Source organism: Cryptomeria japonica, chromosome 2, assembly GCF_030272615.1.
Source record: "Cryptomeria japonica chromosome 2, Sugi_1.0, whole genome shotgun sequence".
NCBI classification, from domain to species: domain Eukaryota; kingdom Viridiplantae; phylum Streptophyta; class Pinopsida; order Cupressales; family Cupressaceae; genus Cryptomeria; species Cryptomeria japonica.
In genome coordinates, this window is record NC_081406.1 from 420,337,049 (window position 1) to 420,354,190 (window position 17,142).

The window sequence follows — 17,142 nt, forward strand, 5'->3', positions numbered from 1 at the left end:
TATCTTGCATATAACAATGAACAAATATGGGAAGGATTGACATCTACAGCTCAATCCTGCACTATGGGCTTACAAAACAAGTATCAGAACACCTACTGGGGCTACATCTTTTTCTTTGGTGTATGGGTCTTAAGCAGTATTACCTATTGAAGTGGATATACCATCTCTAAGATTTTCTTTGCAAGGTCTTGTTACTGATGAAGATCATAGAATATCTAGATTGCAAGAACTCGAATTGCTAGATGAGCATCGACAACTGGCATTTGATCATCTCAGAGTATATCAGAAGAGAATGTCTAGAGGATATAACAAGAAGGCTAGAAAAAGAGAATTTCAAGTTGGTGACCTAGTTCTGAGAGAAAATCCTAAAAATCAACAGTTTCGAGATAACAAAGGGAAGTTTGAACCCAACTGGTTGGGTCCCTACATCGTTACTATAGTCATTGGCTCTAGTGCCTATAAACTCTCAAACTCAGAAGGAGAAAAATTCTGTGAACTGATTAACACCATCCACTTGAAGAAATTATTCACTTAGCATTCTCTGCTCCAACAACATATACAACTAAAAAAGTCCTGAAAAAAAAAAAAAAAAAATTCATAAAATGTCCAAAAAAAAAAATAGAAAAAGAAAAGAAAAAAAAATATAAAGAGGGAAATTGCCCTAGTGAAAACCTGGTAAATAGGCACCTTGGTAAAAGAAAAAAAAGAATCTTTGCCAAGTAGGTGAAAACCTGGTAAATATGAGCCTCTTGTACTCAAGCACTCCATCTATCAATGCAATGTTGGCATTCTCGCTTTCTTGCATCTTTGCTTTCGCTTGTACATATATTTCAGTCACTTTCATGACATCCTAGTTCATTGGAACCCTCATGGCTTGAAACTGATCAATGTCCTAGTCTTAGGTTAATCAACTGAGCAATTTACATTTCCTAAGCAATATCAACCAAGTCATCTTTCCGTCAGTGAAACCTGGTCGTCCACTTCGAGTCAGTCACTTGTCTTCTGACTACTAAAGAGTTTTATCACTGAGTAAACAAGAAAAACAACATAATGGAAAACAATCACTAAACAGGTTGAGCTATGCATGCAAATTTTGTTTGTGTGTTGTCTTTTATATTGGTTTTCGATTATTATCCCTATGAGTAACTCGAGGAAGTCTATCATGACTAAGAGGAGCAAGGATTGGGGGCATAATATTTTCTTTGTTTTTTGCTTGTAGGAATGATCCCAATGATCTGGAAACATAAAATTAGCTGGGTGTCTATGATAAGAGCCTTCATATCAAGGTGAAATCTCCTCACATACCTCGACTCCACTTATTTGAATGCTACGGGGAGGTCTGCATCATTTCTTTGTCTATTTTGAGGGAATTTATTTATGATGCAATTTGGGTCCCTGTGAAATCTGTCCAAGGATATGAACAAAAAAAGGGTCATTGCGGACAAGATAATAAATATTGCACATTGAAAAAGAAAGGAACTCTAATCTGCTTGTTATGTTCATTATGCTCGGTGATGAATCTTAAGCATTTTAAATCCAGTGACTAGGTTTAGGTTGCATTTTGCATATCATTTTGCATTTCATTCTGTATTTTGTGAATCTAGAGTGATTTCAGTGTGATAATAATGATCTCTTTATTTTATGAGAGCTGGATGCATCATCATTTTCTTAGCTAAGTGGCCTATTTTTCATCATTTCTCCGATCGAGTACTTGTGTTTTTGAGATGTTAGCTGCATACATAAGCATTTTATATAGATTCATACATTTCATTATTACTCATTTGCATTCATCTTATTGCATAGAAAAATAGACATCCATAATCATTTACATTACATACATCCATATTGAAAGAAATGCATACATATAGAAAGCATCTCATAAATTAATCAACACAAGTACGATGAAGTCAAATCGATCTCATATATATATATATATCATATAAAGTCTCAAAGTACAAAATGATGTCAAATGACATATACACTCCCACTGGAGCAAGAATCGTATAGGCTACAAAAAATGGGTATGTCTACAAAAAATATCAGATCTACAAAAAGAATATCTAGCTCTTGGCCTCTCCCTTATCACCAGGTGGAGGAGGAGGAGCCTGCTAACCGAGATCCTGCCTAGGTGCTCGAGCTCCCTCTGATCATGCCATGTACTATGAGTAGGGGGCAACCTGCTGCGCAACTGGAACTGCTATGCTGTATACTGCAACATTGTATGCCACCCTACTCGTCTGGTGAAGGACCTCCTGCCACAAAGCATCTGTCTTTTCTCTCCTCTCTACTCTCATCTCTATGATATGACAATCGCGCTCAACCCTAAGCTCTGCTAGCTATCGGTCTCGCTCTGCTAGCTGAGTCTGAGCCACTGTCAGTTGTGAGTGCAGCTTCGTAAGACGTGCTCTCATCGATCATCCCGCATCAGTCCCTTGCTCTCTCGCAAGCTCTCTACGCTGCTCCTCCCTCCGCTATCGGACCTATCTTGGTACTACTCTCTCCTTCTCAGCTCTGCCCCACCTCACACCTATCCTCCCAAGGGATTTGCCCTCACTCCTTGGCTATCCAACCCCAACTGGAACCCTACTGCTACTAGCACCAGGATCACCACTTGCCCACCTTGGAGCCTTGGTTCTCTATCCCTATCTCTATGCTAGGGCATCATCTTCAATCTCCTCAATACAAGGATCCTGCTCAGCTAGATCTGTGAATATGGGGAATGGATTGTGCTGGAACCAATCCCTGTACTAGGGAAATACCCCCGCATCTGCAACATCATCCATGTAATCTCATCTAAGATGTTGTAAACTAGTTAGCTCTTGCATACTCAAGGCATAGGATAACCTTGGTGACCATCCCTGCCTCTCCTCATCAGCATATCTTGCATATGTTGTGTACTCCTGCAATTCCATACTGCCTCATCACTCAAGAAACTACAAATCGCTCTACTATAGTCTGTGATCTGCTGATAAGTGGGCGCGTTACAAAAATATCCTTGCATACTAGTCACCAGTCATCCCATGGCTCTATGCCCCTATAAGGTCTCCATATCACGGTTATAAGGTCATCTAGCTGCCATCACCAAAAATCAGTCTTCCCCAGATGGGGTTGCATAACATAACCTGCATACCTATATACAATCGGTTGCCCAGGCTCTCTGCTATCATCAACAATCGGCTGACAAATTGGGAGGTGCTCCCAAGCCCAAACCTGTAAAATCAAAACTCCAGTGGCCATGCTCTTGCCCTCCCTATACACAACCTCATGCATCTCATGATACATGTAGGCTAATATGCAAGAACCCCAGCCAAGCCTTTGAGGGGTATCCATCAATCTCTTTAGCATCCTGCCCCATCCACACTGGAATCCTTGTTATCCCCTATCCGACATCAGAAAACAACCAATAAACCCTACTAGAACACACGCCAGAGGAAACTCCTCACTATACCTACTCATCATGATGTCCCAACTAATGGAATGTGTCAAAATATCAGGATCCCTGAAGACATGCCTGACTCCTTGTAATCTAGGTAATAGTGCTGCATCATAATCTACCTTATCCCTAGCAAAAGAGATACGAAGGATCCTATATACATCCTCAAGAGTAATAGTCATCTCCCCAACTAGCAAATGGAAGGTATTATGCTCTGAATGGAATCGCTCAACCAATGTTGTGAGCATTCCATGATTCACACAGATGTCTGGTAAACCAAGAAGGTGTGTCAAGCCGCATAAATCAATATGAGCCTGCTCAACCTCTAATAATTGTTGCACTAATGTCATGGTAGGAGGATAAATACATCTAAAGAGCACATGAGGCAATTGAACCTACAAAAATAAAACAAGGAAGCATCAGAAAATATTCCAAATAAGCCTAGAAGAGAAGTAAAACATCACGCAAATCCAATTACGTCCATTGCAAAATCAAAATATCTAGTTTAGACCTTAAAAAATGCTCATTGTTTCCCAAACGACAAAACACAGAAGGGCAGCAACTCGTGCAAGTCAGGATTGGGCCCCGTATGACAAAAGAACCTGATACGATAAAAGATTAGAACCCAGACGACAAAATGGGCTTTTATGCATGTTGTACGATAGAAGGGTGGGGTTAGAATGAAAAATCTAATGGCCTAAAATGACAAAACAAACTTCAGTAGTTTGTCGTATGAGATAGAATCTTGTCTCCCATGACAAAATGAGAAGGGCCGACTTCAAACATGCGTAAACTTGAAAAATGAACAAAAAAATTGAAAATTGAGAACATAAAGAGTCTTAAGATTGACCACTTACCGCTGGCTCATAGTGTCGAGGTCGATTATGTCGTCTTTGGTGCTTGAATTGATGCTCATGAGTAGGGACCACCATTTTCTTTGCAAAAGGCTTTTTGAATTTTCAAACTTGGAGGGTTAAAATGAATTGAAAATGACCGTTTTACCCCTTATATAGCCAAAACCCTAATTTTTCAACTTGCTCCGATGGACATGAAAATTGTACCCTTAGCTAATTCACCCATTTTGATTCTATTTTCGGGATCAAAATTGAAATTTGAGATCATTTTGCTAGTCAATTTCATAATTGGGACCACTTAGTGCTTTTCATCAAATGCTTATTCTTTCTTCAAATTGCACTCAATTTCTCATAAATCAATGCTGAGTCTCAATTTAATTCTACACAACAACTTTGCACTCAATTTCTTATCAATCAACGCAAAATTTTCAAAAATTCCTCACAATCCTTTGTGCTCAAAACAACTCATCATTGCCAAAAATTGCCTATAATCATTCTGTACCCTTGCTATCTTTCGATTTCGCTCCCAAGGGGGCATACTTGTGACCTCATGACCTCACATCTTCAAAGTCGAGAAAATTTTCAAATCTTCATCAAAAGTCGAGCAAAAAAATTCTTTTTAACTAAAGAAAATCAATAAAATTCTTATTGCTAAAGGGGCATCTCATCTTCATCACTTCATATCAAGTTGAGATCCCTTGATCATCTAAATCGAATAAATTGCTAGGGGCATATCAATTTCATCGCTTCATATCAAGCTGATATTTGTCTTCATCTGAATCAATCTCTTAACGTTAATCAGTTTCATCGCTTTTCATCAAACTGATTATTCGTTTAAACTCAACCAAAATTTTAAAGAGTATCTTCGATCACACGCTCAATCTAAGCAGGTGTTTAGTTTCATCGCATTGAATCAAGCTAGACAGTTTATTTTTTGCTCATCGTATCTTGATCAATCAAGTTCAAGATCGTTTTTTATCTTTGCTCACTATGTCTAGTTCAATCAAGCTCTAGATCAGTAAGATCCACATCTTGATCAATCAAGTTAAAGTTAGGTATCTTTGTTCTCTATCGATCCTAAGTTCAATCAAGTCCAGGATCGATATCACTTTAATTAGACTTCATTCAGCTTCATCGCTTCAAATCAAGCTAAACACCTTGCTCTTTCTATGGTTCGTGATCAATCAAGTTCAGAACTGGTATCTCCTAGACATCAACATATTCTTTGAACCAATGGGCTGCTCGCACATTAATTCAAAGAGGGGCAAATGTAATACCCTAAAATTGGTCATCTAAACCATGGGCCCCTAATCTCGACAACATCACCAAGGTCCTAACCAAAGGCAATTAAATCAACTTTGAGCACATTATTAATTCTTCAATCATCAAATGTCACATAGCAAATCAATTACTCAATATTAATTAAATATTTATTTAATTAATTGAATCATTCCTAGAAAATCTTTTTAATCAATTATCCTATTTAATTTATTAAATATCCTAGCATATTTAATTAATTAATAAATTTGCCATTTAATCATGCAAAAAGGAATTAATTCATTACAAAGGAGGAATTAATTACAAAGCAAGAGTTGGGGTTCACCCCATAGTGCAGTGGTACAGCTGTGAGCCTCCCATAGGGGAGGTCATGAGTTTGAAGCTCAGGGCTTGGCCCCTCTCCGCTCCCACTGGCCCTCACCCTACTGATCACCCTCTCCGTTGACTTGGCCATTCATTTCTGACCACCCCCGGTGGCCCCCACTGGTCCATTGACTTGGCCGGAGAGGTTATTCGATGTTGGTGCATGCTAAGGAGTGTGTGAATGATAAATTTGGAGCGTGCTCTTGGTCCCCTCGATGCTGGTTGGTCGATTACTCTCCGTTCGTTGGTTAGGAAATTGATAGCTATGCTCTCAAGCTATGTAGGTTCTTCAAAGAGGATGCCTTGACCATCAATTCGGAGATGAGGTCCTCCTTGTGATCTCACTAGTTCATAGCTCCAGTCAAAAGCGCTTGATCATTGAAAAATAAATAGATAAAATAAAATTACAAAGCAAGAGTTGAATTGAAAATCAAATAAAAGAATTGAATTGAGAGAGAAATCAAACTTGAGATATTATTTCTTTTTCTAAATTTAGAACTTGAAATCAGAAAAGCAATTAATTGAATTATTGAATTATTCTCTAAAATTGGAACTCAAAGCTTTTCATAAAAAGAAGTTCAGTTGCATTAAAAAGACTCTTTTCTTGAATAAATCAAAGAATTATCTATTTCTATCACAAGTGCATGGAATTAATTAATTCTTATTTCTAATGCAACTTGAACTTATAATTTAAATGCATTTCAATTAAACTATAATTGAAATCTATCTCAAGGTTAACTGAACCCGATTTCTCAATTATTTTCAATTAATCCTAAATTGAGCTTTTTCTTCATCTCTCTTGTAATTCTCTATAAATTCAGCCTTCAGCTCTCATTCAATTCACCCCAGAGATTTTTGAGAACACGCTTGGAGATTATTATTACACTAATTTTTGCTCTGGAGTCATTGAATACATTGTGCTTTTTTTAGATTATTTCCACCCATATTTAGTTTACTCATATCGCCTGAATCTCATATTGCTTGAATTCGTTATTACTTGAATTATTCATCCATCTTGCATCCATTTTAGCTTAATATCATGCTCATATAGATTAAATCCTCCATCTTGGTGTAGTCTAGTCACTGGTATTGCTTATAAAAATTCTGAGAGCAATCTTATACTCACATCTTTTAGAAGGCAATTGGTCGATTTGTTATGGTTTTCATCTTCATGCTTATATCTGTCTAACCATACATGTAATGACTTAATTGAAGTGTTGTGCCTGCAGCTATATATCCTTATTCCACTTTTCACACACACACTACCAAACATAAATCTAAACCATTTACTACCCCTTTTTACCATATTCTCCCAATTGGCTTCTCAAATTGCCTAACTGGTGACATGGGCTTACATGATGGGGTTTATTGCATACATGAAACACAAGACACACTAAGACACCCTAATGATCCTAGTATTCATCCTTAGGGTTATGAATAGCTTGTTGATGAGGTGCCCCTACACCATACTCCCCAAGAGAAGAGATCTCAAGCCCACTTGAGATCAGAGTTTGTAAATCTACACCATGATTGGATATTTGCTCACTTATCATCCAAACTACCTCAGAGAATGGTTTATCCTGCCAAGCCACAATGTACTCAATGTATTCCTTATTGCTTGTTTTCTTTGTGACTCTAGTGTTTAACACTTTGCTCAACTTAGGTGATTCATGCCTTGGAATGTCATTTTCTACTGCAACCTGTATTGGTTCTTCTTCTTTATTTTCATCACCTTTGAAAAGTGTAAGATCACACACATTAAAAATGGGTGATAATCCAAGATTGGGAGGAATTTGGATCTCATAGGAATTTTGTTCACACTTCTTCAATAACTGACATGGTCCAATCTTCCTCTGCATGAGTTTGGTGTATTTTCCTTTTGGGAGTATCTCCTTCTTTAAATGTACCCATACCAAATCCCCAACATTAAACTGTACATCTCTCTTCTTCTTGTCAGCATGAGCCTTATACTTCACTATAGATTGTTGGAGATGAGACTTGACTTGGTCAAGCACCTCTTTTATGGCTGATGCAAAAGTTTCACCATATGCACTAATGGCTTCTTCTTTGGGAAAATATCTTAACTCCAATACTCCCCTTGGGTGGATGCCATAAAAAATCTAGAAAGGATATTTATCAGTACTCCTATTTATGGTGTCATTGTATGAGAATTCTGCCTATGACAAAATGTTATCCCACTTCTCTCCATGTGGCCTTGTTAAACACCTTAATAGGTTTCCCAATGACCTATTGACAGCTTCAGTCTGCCCATCCATTTGAGGATGGTAGGCTAATGAGAAAGCTAGGTTAGTCCCCAACTTCTTCTAGAGGATCCTCCAAAAGTGACCTATGAATTTCACATCTTTGTCTGAAATAATGTTTAGGGACAATCTATGTATCTAGACTATCTCTTTGAAGAATAGGTCTGCAACATATGATGCATCACAAGAAGTCTTATATGTCAAGAAATGAGCCATTTTACTAAACCTGTCCACCACTACAAAGACACTATCAAATCCTCTCCTTATTCTAGGAAGACCCAACATAAAGTCCATAATTATGCTCTCCCATGGCCTAGAAGGAATGGGTAAGGGCTGATACAAACCTACATTTGTAGCCTTCCCCTTGGCTTTCTGACATATGACACATGTCTCCACAAACTTTCTTACATTTGCCTGCAACTTAGGCCAAAAATAATGTCTCTTCACAAGGTCTAGGGTCTTGTCAAGGCCAAAATGACCTACCATAGCTCCACAATTCTTCTTCCTAATAATATTCAACCTCATGGAACATTTAGGAATACACAACTGCACTCCTTTGAACAACAATCCATCTTGTATCAGAAACTCAAAAAACTCAATATGATACTAGTCACCAAAAGTTTCACACACCTTGTAGATCTCTCCATAGTCTTCATCAACATCATACATAGTCTTCAAGGAATAAATACCAACACTCTCCATCTTGATTTGGTTTATAGTCAAGACCCTCCTGCTCAAATCATCTAGAAATTTGTTCTTAACTCCCTTCTTGTCTTTGAGGGTGAATGTGAAGGCTTGCAAGGTCTCTACCTACTTCATGTGCTGATGGTTTAGCTTCTCTTGGATATTTATGAATTTGAGTGCCTGGTTATCATTAAAAACTATAAACTCCTTAGGCAATAAATAGTGCCTCGGCTTCTTCAAAGACTGTACTAGAGCATACATCTCCAAGTAATAAGATGAGTATCTTTTCTTAGCATCATTTAACTTTTCACTGAAAAAAGCAATAGGCCTTCCTTCTTGACTAATAAATACTCCAATAGCCATGTGTCTTACATCACATTCCACCTGAAATATCTTGTTGAAGTCTGGTAAGGCAAGGACTGGTTGTTCTGCAACCTTGTTCTTCAAAGTCTCAAATGAATCATCTGCCTATTTGGTCCAACTGAACCTGCACTTTTGTCCTCCCTTTATGGTGTCAAGCATGGGTGCACAAACATGACTAAATCCTCTTATCAACTTCCTATAGAAAGTTGCTAAACTATGGAAGCTTCGGACATCATTCATAGTTCTAGGTGTAGGTCAAGATAATATAGCACTTACCTTCTCTTGGTCCATTTTCAACTCACCTTGTGAGATTACAAAACCCAAGTAGATGATCTCCTCTTGCATGAAAAGACACTTTTCCAAATTCATCATTAGTTTCTCTTCGTGTAACCTCTGGAGAACCACATATATGTGTTTGAGGTTCTCTTCCCTTGTGTGAATGAAGATCAAGATATCATCTAAGTATACTATGACAAATTTTCCTATGAATTCCACCAAGACTTCATTCATTAACCTCATAAAGGACTAGGGGCATTGGACAACCCAAATGGCATGACTTTCCATTCATATAACCCCTCATTAGTTTTAAAATTTGTCTTCCATTCATCCCCTGGCCTTATTCTAATCTGATGGTATCCACTTTTTAGATCCATTTTTGTAAAATACTTAGCACTCCCTAAGCAATCAAGTAAATCCTCTATTATAGGGATTGGGAACCTATACCATATGGCTATCTTGTTGATGGATCTTGAGTCTGTACAAAGCCTCCAAGTGCCTTCTTTTTTAGGTGCAAGGATTGTCAGTACTGCACATGGGCTTAAACTCTTGCCGATCAGTCCTGATTCAAGCAATTTTTCAATCTGCCTTGCCATTTCTGCATTCTGGTCTGGGGTGAGCTTGTAGACTACTTTGTTTGACAATGTAGATCCAGGGATTAGATCTATGCAATGACTGATGTATCTTACCAGTGGTAGGGACCTTGGCATTCCATGTGAGATGATGCTTTGATGCTTATCAAGAAACTGTTTGACTGTCGGGTCTATGTGCTTTGGTCCTCCTTCTTTCTCTTCTGCATACTGCTCTTTCCTTGTCACTTTGGGGCTAGGCATGAGGGTATAGAAAACTGTACCTTTCTCTACAATCTCCCTCATGAATTGTTTACCTTCTATTATCAACACTCTTGTATCCTTCCCTTTTGATTCCATCTCTTCCTCTATCAGAGGTAAGAGTTCTATCACCTTACCATCTCTGGTGATTGAGTAGGTGTTTCGTAACCCATCATGATGAGCTTTTAGGTCATACTACCATGGTCTCCCAAACAAAAGATGGCATGCATCCATCTTGGCTATGTCAAATAGCAATCTATCCTTGTAAGACCCAATCTGAAACTCCACCCAAGCCTACTCTTCTACCACTGCTTACTGACCTTGGGTGAGCCATGAAACCTTATAGGGGTAAGGATGAGGTAGCTTCCTAAGTTTAAGCTTTTCTACCATTTCTAGTGATACAAAATTTTTAGTGGATCTGGAGTCTATCAGAACCTTGCATACCTTTCCTCCTACCTTGCAAGTGGTTTTGAAAAGAGATTTCCTTTGTGTAGGCTCCTGGTCAAGTACCTTCATGGTGGTTACTTCTCTCCTCATCATCAGAGCCTCTCCTCTTTTAGGGTAGCCATAGCTATCAGGAGCATTAACACTTTGATAAGTGTTTGCACTTGCCACAATTTGACAATCGGATTCCTGCACAAAATTGCTTCTCCTTTCTCCCTCTTGGATTGTAGCCCCCTCCTTGGTTGTAACTACTATCTCCTCTATTACCTTCTTGGTTAGAGTCTCCCTGGTATCCAAAACCATTTCCTTTACCTCTGAAAGGGCCTCTTCCTCCTCTTTGTTGTTTCTCTTTACCTTTGCCATTTTGATCCCGCCTTCTCTTCAACTTCTCCTCCACCTTGAGTGCCAATTGAAAGTACTTTTGGACTGTCTATGAGGTGTGGAGATTCAAGTCTTCTTGGATTGTAAACCTCAACCCATTGAGATATCTTTTCACTGTCTAATCTTCACTCTCTTTCACCTTTCTCCTTAGACACAACTTCATGAACTCCTCAGTATAGGAACTCATGCTAATCTCCCTTTTGTTTCAAATTATGTCTCCTCCTATGCAATTGGATATTGTAATCCATTGGGACATAGGCTTCTTTCACCAAAGCCATAATCTTCTTCCATGTAGATATTCTTCTCTTTCCCTCTTTCACCCTCTCATCTTGGATGAAAGTCCACCAAGTTAGTGCAGCCCCTTTCATTTTGGATTGGGCCATCTTCACCCTCTGGTGGTTTGGTATGTCTTCACTTTCAAAAAAATTGTGCAAGGAGTCTATCCACTCCATCACTATGTTAGGCTCCATCTTGCCTACAAATAATAGTATATCCATCTTCACATCCATTGTTCTTCTCTCCATGGACTTGAGGACACTCATCAGGGGTCTCTGGTCTACAAGTACTTCTAGCTCTTCCTACATAGGGATCTCCTCTTCATCCCCTTCTTCTCTAGAGTCTCTCTCTCCCCTCTCCACTTTGTCCTTCAACTGGTCCATCTCATTTCTCAAGGCCTGATTCTCAACCCTAACTGCTCTTCTCTCTGCTATGTGATTCTTCACTAGGAAATTCAATTCTTCATTGCTCATTCTTGAAGGTGCCTCATGGGATCCTTCTTCTTTTGACATCTTGTCTTCTCCTTCTTTTTTAAAGGACACTCCTTTTCTCTGATACCACTTGATGCGGATGCCTACCCAAAATCCCAATGACAAAACCAAACAAGGTTAGGCTAGTGACCTCTTAACTACTCACAAGGGTTCTGCAAGGAAGGGCTCTACACTTTGGATGAAACTACACACTTATTCACTAGACTTGGGCCTACTCAAGATGAGTAAAATACTTCAACTCCTCAAACATGCTTTACCGGTGACCCCTACTCCTTGGGATTTTTAAGTTGGCCAACATATGTCACCTAAGTGCTCTTACAAACATTGATTTTGGTTTACGGCACCAATTCCTTATACCTCCTTTGTAAACCTACCCCCTCGACTTGTAGCCCTATTTTATGATAGAATGGACCTTAAATTCAAAATTTTCCATACACCCATACAAACAAATCATCATTTCAGACAACCTTTTGGAAGTACTGATCCCTAAAATGGTTTGGTTAGATCTGCAATTACAAGGTCTTCTCGCTTTAGAGGCTAAGAGGCCTAATAGGGGCAATTAGCCCTATTTTCCAAAGCAACTACCTTTACTGGTACACCAAATGGAAACTCAACTCTATGGGAATGTGGGGGGTAGTTATAAACCTCTAATTCCAGGGTTACACACCTGGAATCCACCACTATGACAACTTATAATGATTGTCCTAAAAATTGTCCTAGGTAGTCACATAGAGATGCCTACCTAATCTTGCTCTTTTCTCCACATGAAAAAGTTTCCCCTACAACACACCATGGAAACACTAAAGTACAAAGGATTATCCTACATCCCTCCCAAGGAAGAGTCTTTTAATGGACAAGAGTGCAAGATGAGACCATTTTTTTTCAAAACCCTCTCCAAATCCTCAATTTCTGGGTTATAGTCAGAAGAATGGAGGGTTCTCTCTACTGTGGAATAGTTAAGACCTTAGAACACCACCAAAATAAATCTATTTCATCTCCCTATCTAATCCATGGATGGTAGGGTTCAAATAAATCTGTATAGGAACGTAAAATTCTTGTAAACACAAAATTTCTAGGAAAACAATAGTGTTTTGTGTATTATTGATTCTCAAACTCCAACTCCAATAACAACAACCTTGGGAATCATGCCCAAAAGGCTTATATAGCTCTCCAATGGTTTCCCACAAAATTTGGAGTAGGTTGGATCCATTGAAAGGCTTCCCCCAACCGATTTACAAAAAGTTGAAGAAGTATCATTCACTCAGATCCCAAGAAATGAGAATAAAGCAGCAGATGCAATGGCTACAATAGCATCTCTCTTGCAAAATCAGGAGAATCAACAACATTACAAATTCCTGGTGGAAGATATCTTGAAACCTACCATTGATTCCCAATATACCCACATGATTTTCCATATATCTAGAACCAATCAATCCTTATACGACCAAACTTGTCAATACTTAAAAGAGAATATCCTTCCTCCTAACCTATCCCATAATCAGAGAAGAAATTTTATCCATTATTCATCTCACTATACTATTATTGTTGATACCTTATATAGGCAAGGTCTAGATAGCATTTTATTGAGATGTCTCGAACAAGAAGAATCTGAGAAAGTTCTTAACAAAGTTCACACAAGTGTTTGTGGCACACACTCAAGTGGATTAACACTGGCTAAGAAAATTCTTCATATGGGTTACTATTGGACTACTATGGAGAGAGATTCATTCACATATGCCAAGAAATGCAAAAAATGCTAGATCCATGGGAACCTTATCTGCACACGAGCACAAGAATTGCATCCTATGGCAGGATCATGGCCATTTTCCCAATGGGGCCTTGATTTGGTAGGTAAGATAAATCCTTCATCCTCTAATGGACATAAGTTCATTTTGACTGCTACTGAGTATTTCACTAAATATATTGAAGCAATACCTTTGATGAAAGTGACAGGAAAAAAAACATCATCATTCATCTTGAATTATATAATCTGTCGCTATGGAGTCCCTATGACCATTATCATTGATAATGGATGACCATTTAAGAATCAAGATGTGAAGGAACTATGTGAGGATTTCCATATCCAACATAGGTTTTCTACACCATATTACCCACAGGGAAATGGTCAAGATGAGGTATCAAACAAGACTATCTTGGAAATCCTGAAGAAAATAGTCAATGAAGCTGGCAAAGACTAGAACATTCAGTTAAATCCTACTCTTTGGGTAGACCAAACTAGCATCCGCACACCAATGGGGGCAGATCCATATTTCTTAGTCTATGGATCATAAGCCATATTATGAGTAGAAGTAGAGATGCCTTCTCTACGAGTTTCCTTGAAAGGTCTTATAATAGAAGAAGAAGAAGAACAAGTCTCTAGACTTTAAGAACTTGAGCTGATTTAGGAATGTTTCCAAAATGCAACCGATCATTTGAAGGCATATCAACAAAGAATGGCGAGAAGTTATAATCATAGAGTCAATCCACACATTTTTCAGATTGGAGATATAGTTCTAAGGGAGAATCAGAGAAATCAACAAGACAGAGAAAAGAAGGGTAAGTTTGAACCAAATTGGTTAGGTCCTTTTGTCATAGTAGAAATATATGGCTCAAGAGCATACAAGTTATCTACCCCTGAAGGTGATTGGTTTGATGAACCTATCAATTCCATCCATCTCAATAAATTCTATGCTTGAGATATAAAGTCCTAAAAAAACCCAGTAAAAAACATATAAAGTCCTGAAAAAACCAGTAAAAATTAGAAAAGCAAAAAATCCCTAAAAAGCATAAAACAATGAAAACAGAAGAAGGAAAAATCAAAATATGGAAAAAAATGCAATAAATTTAGATAGTGAAAACCTGGTAAACAGGCGCTATCTAAAAAAGTGAGTTCTTCCATCAATGAGAATGCTTTGCGCACCTTTCCACTCCATCCTATTTGCATCTATCGCTTCCATCTGTCCTAGCTCATCCATTGCATCTTTCGCATCCATTTCTTTGAACCACTAACAGGAAATATATAGCTTACCAACAGTTATCAATGTCTGACATACTTGTCATAGTCACTATCTTAGATTTTATCAAAATCAATCATATATGCATTATATCCCGCCATGGTTTGGATTTTGATCAATTCATATATCCATAATAATGTTTGTTTCCACTGGGGGAAAAATCCTAAATCCTTTTGTTAAGGTGATCTTTTGAATCTTTGAAAATCCAAAAAATTCAGAAAACTTAGAAAAATAAAAACACTTAGTATTTTGAAATAGATAATGAGCAACAAAGCAACAAAGATCAAGACCTTTTGTAACATCTGAATCGTGAAACTTAGAAAATAAAGAATAAACCAGCAAGTAATAAAAGATTATCAATGATCATTCATCAAGATGATTATATCAGTTAATGACCATGAGAACATGTGAATGACATACAAGATTCAGTGTTTATATATTGATTTTATTGCTAATCATGTACTCTATGCAACTCAAGGATGTCCATGACTAGAGAAGCTATGATGGGGCATGATTATTTTCTTTGTTTGTTGTCAGTGGTTTATCTCTTATTAAGGTATGTACTTGTCTAAGGATATGATCGGCAAAAGATCAAGGAGGATGTTTTGAGTCATGCATGAAAGGAGATAATCCTTGTCTGTTTTGCAAGAAATACTCAGTCCAGCTTGATTTATTATATCAAGTTGCTTGTATAAACTTGCTATATCAAAATCCATGTAAGGAATACAAAGGTTAGCTTGAATCATTATGTCAAGTTGCTTGTATTTTCTTACAACATTCAAAAGCTCAATCATGAAATCAAGCACTGTTATAAGACAACATATGAAGAATAGAAGTGTCATTTTAGTTAGATCATTTTAGATTAACTCATTATTCATATGCATTATAAGCATTCATTGTTAGTTGCATTATAAGAATTTGATTCCATTCAGAGATCAACAGTCATAAATAAAGATTGATTATACTTGGACAAACAAAAAATTTGTATTTGATCATTGTAGGTTCATTCATCTTTGGAATCATTTAAATTATTATCATTCATTTCATTTAGTTGCATTTCAATCATTGCATTAGCTTGCATTCCATTAAGTGCATTTTATAATCATGTAGTATATTATCATTATTATTTGCATTAGGATCATTATCATTGTAGTTCTTAAGGTCATTTAGTTGCATATTTGCACTTATATTCATTTCATTATAAACATTACATATAAGCATCCATTGCATAAGTTTAATCAAGCATTGAATTTCATAATCATCATTTGCATTTTTTTCAAAAATATTTTATGTAGATCATTTTCATTTAAAATCATACAAAATAAATTAAAATCAACATTCATTTGCATTCCCATATAGATCATTGCATTTGCATCATTTAAGTAAAGCATATCATTTAAGTTAGTAATCATTTTCATTTGCACCCATGATCACCAAAATAAAAAATCAAATGCATTTTTATTTCATAATCATTGCATCATATAGATTAGTATCATCATTGCATCATCATATAGAACATCATCATCATGAAAATAAAGGAAAAAAAAGACCATCATAACATCATCCATGTAATCAATGCATATAGATCATCATCATATAGAGTAACATGAATAAACCAAAGATCATCATATAGAGTCCATGTCTGCGTATAGATCATCATAAAACAATAAAAATTCCAAGTATGCAATGATATCAGATCAACAATACAAGTACCTCATCAATATAAATCAAGTCAAGGCTATCTTGTGCCACTACCACCTGAATTTGTCCATCTCTGTGGATGTGGATGAGAAGATCCTCTAAATGGTTGTCCCCCACAATCACCACTCCTCTGAGGAGGTCCCATGACTCCACTGCTACTAGTATCCATCCTCATAGTAGTATGATAGCTACCTGCCCTTTGGCTCTCTATGACTAAATGCTCATATAATCGTTGCCAGTGTGTTGTTTCCTTCTCAGCCCGAAATAGTGCTCTGATGGTATCAATTGAGAGAGTGCCAGATCCAACTTGATGAATATGATCAAGAAGACCTTGAGTATCCTGCTATCTCCTAACAACCCTGTCTCTCTTTATCATGAGTGTCTGCACCTATGCCCTAAGCTGATCTATCTGTGCTCTGAGACTATCTAAGGTCTCTTGCTCTGGCACATCCCGCTAAGGAACATGATCCTGAATCCCCTCATCTCCACCTCC